Below are 4,869 nucleotides of genomic sequence, written 5' to 3' on the forward strand. Positions count from 1 at the left end.
TCCGCTCACCAACCGGCTCTTTTTTTAAAAAAAAAAATAGAACTACGTTTTCCACAGTGATGGTTCCAGGTGTTTGCCTGTACAGTGAGCTCCTCAGTATACCCCTGTATAAGTATGTGGTGAAGCAGGACACACTGTTCAGCATTGCTGTTTCCTCAGATCTTGTGCACAGCGCCCCCCTGCTACTCGGTTGTAGTCTTAACCTGTATTACTCTCTAATAAGTGGCGGTTTTGTACATTGCTGTAGTCGTTCCCTCTTGGCCACCATTTATCTGCATCCGGACTTTTTCTGCAAACGCAGGAACTGCCTCCTGATCAGGATTTGGGTGGAAATGTGAAACTCTGACTTCTGCCTGGGCAGAGGGGAGAGAAGAGACTGGTGAAAGGATAAAATGGGGCTCCGCGCCTGCGCAGTGTGACATCCACATGCAGATTGGACGCAGCAGCCTGATTCGGGCGCTCCTACATTGACAGTCGGATGTCTTTTGGACGCACTGCCATGTACCAGGATGTCTGCAGATTTTTTTTAACACCCAAAATCCACAACAAGCTGCGTTTTGGGAGCACATGAGAAATCCTGATGCAAATGCGGGTCCAGGCTTCCCTATGTTAAGTGTAGGGATGCAATCTGGATCAGGACGCGTCAGGATTGCTACACAGCACAACGCACCGTACCAAAGCGCTAGTGTGAAGGCAGCCCCAACCAGGTGCCCCATGTTCCATACAGGCTCCCAATACATTTTATTACCATTAGCACACTAACATGGGGCACAAGCCCTTCACTGCATGACAGCACAGCAGGCAGAGTCTACACTATGTCTGCATCCTACTCCCATACAGTTTCATCACTTTCCCATACAGCACATCCCTTGCTTCTGAGCATGCTCAGTCCCGCATAACAGATCCCTGCACATGGAAGCACACAGATCCGTGTTGTCCTGGATCCATGCTCCATGGTAATTCCAGACGTGTAGCCACGGATCTGTGCCTGTCCCTGCGTGTTTTTCAGACGACACAAAGCTGCAACAAGTTGTGTTTTTGTGCGTTTGGTAAAATATGCAGATATACGGATCCGTGGGAAAACAGTAAGGCTAGGTTCACATTGCGTTATGGCAATCCGTTTAGCGCTAGTGGATTGCGCTAACGCAATGTATTTCTAGGGGTCGCGCTAACGTCCCCGCTCTCGCAGATCCCCGATCTGCGAGAGCGGGGAACGGACCTCGGGCACGCCGCGGACGCTGCAAGCAGCGTCCGAGGCGCGCCACAAAAGAACGGCACATCGCTAGCGCGAGCCGAAAAAGGCACGAGCTAGCAATGCGCTACAGGCTGAAACAACATTGCTGTCAATGGGTGCGCTAACGGACCCGTTGCACGGCGTTAATTGCGACATTTTCGCCGTGCAACGCTGTCCGTTAGCGATCACCCACTAACGCAATGTGAACCTAGCCTAACAGCTGGATGCACACGCAAGTCCCATCTGTCACCACTGAAAGTCAATGGAGACAAAAATGGATCCGTGTGCAGCCATTGTCACATAGATTGCGAAATATGCAAGTGTGAAATCAGCGTAACTCTATATGATTGGAGCTGTACTAGATGTCGCCACAGGGTTTGCACAAAATCACTTTATCTTATTTACCCTCCGCAGCAACAACTGATCCATCCTCCTCCCTGTAGTGTTCCTGTCCTGAATCCTCCTCAGTCCTGACTAATACTATGATACCAAACAATGTGCCGAGTCCCTCCTCCTATACTCGGTATATACAGTATATGCCATGAATGAGGCCAGTAAACTATATATTTGGGACTAAGGTAACTCAGATCCTGTCTCCAGCACTGAATGATGGTGGAACACTAATGCTTGCAGTCTGGGGGCACTGAAGAGTTAACAATAGGAAGCCCTTTTTTTTATCCTTTTCCCATCCTCCCTGTCCGGGGCTTGTCTGCACCATTTCTCCAGTACTCACATGCATTTACTAACAGTCACATCTACCTCTCTCCTCACTGCTCCTCCCACAGGAGTCACAGTCAGGGTTCACTAAGCTGAACCTGATAAGCTCCAGGCACCAGCCAGGAAAGGAAAAGAAACTCACACGCTCACTCACACTGCAGAGCCGACTCCTTTCATTCACAGCAGGGAGCCGGCTCTTTGTATCGGATCGTTCAGGAAGGACACATCACCGCCACCACTGTGTCCCTGTACATGTGTCTACAGCTTTTTATACATATTAGTCCATACAAATTCAAAAAGAACACATCCAAAGATTCAATATACCTAAAGACCCCTCAAGATATTATATAGGCCACAGAATGTTTAGTTCAAAAATATAAAGTTTATTTTTCATCCATAAAATTATTACATCTCTTTAGTATCCATAATTATATAATGTGCAAAGTACCTCCAATCCAAAAAACTGGTCATATAAGCTTAAAACATAATTGTAGCAATCTGACCACCTATTGCATATATTACATAAATTTCTTATGTGTCAGATCAATGCTTTGCTATATCTTCAGGTAGATGTACTTCAATTCCAAAGATGCCAATATACATAAATGAATAACAATGTGCAAAAGCTTTTGCAGCCTAGCTGAGATAATGCCTTTGTGTCATCAATATCAATATATCGGTAAATAGAGTAAGACTATAATATGATATTTTGGCATTTTTTCCACTCAAAGGTGAAGCCTATACCCAATTTAACCCGTGCACTATGGAAGAGAAGGAAATAAATAACTAAATATGATATAAATTATCTAAACACTTACCTTACAAGCACATATGAACCAGGAACCCAGGGGTTCACAGGGGAATGGACCCCAGGGGCCCACCCTACAGCTATGTGTAAATATCTGTAGGCCATTGTCCCTATTATATTGGAGTGTGGACTGTAAACCACAGGCGGCTCCTCCACAGCTGCTGTGCGCCCCCATAACTGGGCTGTACAATCATGGTAGCGTACATTAAATGAGTTCGCATCTCGGCTTCAGGAAAATGGCCGCCGCGATCTCCATCTGCGCACGCGCGGCATCCCGCGGCCATTTTCCTGAAGCCGCGGCCAGCAGAGCGCCGCTTCTGCGCACGCGTGGCCAAAGGAAGATGGCAGCCCCCACCTATCACCAATGAAATCGTGCACATTGCGCTCTTTTAACTCCCCTGTGCAGTGGATTCGGGACCTTGGGCATGCGCACACCACTACGCCACCAACGGAAAACTAAGCAAGATCTGGGGGAAGACACCACGCCCTTTTGACCAGACCAGCCTGATTGACAGGCGAAAACGACTACTTTGGTAACGTATTTCGGCAGCATAGGTGGGGAATCGGGGTCCACAAAATACACTGTTGTAATGCACAGCTCAGGCCCTATTTAACAGTATTTTTATCTCATACTGAAAAAACGGGGTGACAGGTGCCCTTTAAGGATGAAGGGGAGATTGGAGACTGGTCTGTAGTTGTTTGTGCAGGATGGGTCAAGGGCGGATTTCTTTAATAATGGAGTAATGATAGAGTGTTTGAAGATGGACAGGAAAATGCCAGAGGAGAGGGAGAGATTAAAGATTGTAGTTAGATGAGTTGTGACGACTGGAGAGAGAGACGGGAGGAAATGTGAGGGAATGGGGTCAGCAGTGCATGTTGTCAGATGAGAAGAAGAGAGGAGCTTGGACACTACTGTGATGGGATCGAATGTGGAGAGTGAGCCAGGGGAAATGCAGGGGGGATGGGAGTCGCTGCACTTAGTGGTTGGGAGCGGATTTCCTGACATATTCTCTATTTTCTCTGTAAAATGGGAGACCAGGTCATCAGCACAAATGTCTATGATAGGGGCCTGTGTCTTCGGACTGAGGAGGGAGTGAAAAGTATTGTAAATGTTTTTTTTGGACTGTTAGTGAGGAGATCAGGGTGGTGAAATAGGTCTGTTTGGCGAGGTGAAGAGCAGAGTTATAGGTCCTTTACCCCTTCCAACATCAGGCATAATAGTATGCCGATGTTAGACTTCCCCTATTTGGTGCAGGCTCCGGCGATAAGCCTGCACCTTTCCGGGCATGTGGCAGCTGATATTTACAGCAGACGTGCCTGCAACAGCCGTGGGTTGAATCGCGATCCACCTGCGGCTGTTAACTAGTTAAATGCCGCTGTCAATCTCTGCAGCAGACTTCTATGGTTGTCATAGCCGGATTGCTATGAGTGCCGTCCGGTGGTTGGCGCTCATAGCAAGTAAGCATTTCTGCTACATACAGGCGATCTGATCATTGCCTGTATGTAGCAGAGCCAATCAGACAACTGCAGCTTCTAGTCTCCCATCGAGACTACTGAAGCATGCAAAAAGTTAAAAATGTTTTTAACAGAATTTTGCTAAGTAAACTACACACTCTGTCAGGTTGGCGCTGTTATACTGATTTAAATACCATGGTGGAAGAAAGCCGTCTTGTGGTTGTTGTTTAGGGTAAAGGCCCCGTCTCACATAGCGATTTACCAACGATCACGACCAGCGATACGACCTGGCCGTGATCGTTGGTAAGTCGCTGTTTTGTCGCTGGGGAGCTGTCACACAGACCGCTCTCCCCAGCGACCAACGATCAGGGGAACGACTTCGGCATCGTTGAAACTGTCTTCAACGATGCCGAAGTCCCCCTGCAGCACCCGGGTAACCAGGGTAAACATCGGGTTACTAAGCGCAGGGCCGCGCTTAGTAACCCGATGTTTACCCTGGTTACCAAAAAAAACAAACAGTACATACTCGCCTTTCGGTGTCCAGGTCCCTTGCCGTCTGCTTCCTGCTCTGACTGAGCCGCCGTACACTGGGAGCAGAGCGCAGCGGTGACGTCACTGCTGTGATCTGCTCTCACTGTACGGCGGCACTCAGTCA

The sequence above is a fragment of the Ranitomeya variabilis genome, chromosome 8, assembly GCF_051348905.1.
Source record: "Ranitomeya variabilis isolate aRanVar5 chromosome 8, aRanVar5.hap1, whole genome shotgun sequence".
Taxonomy (NCBI): Eukaryota; Metazoa; Chordata; class Amphibia; order Anura; family Dendrobatidae; genus Ranitomeya; species Ranitomeya variabilis.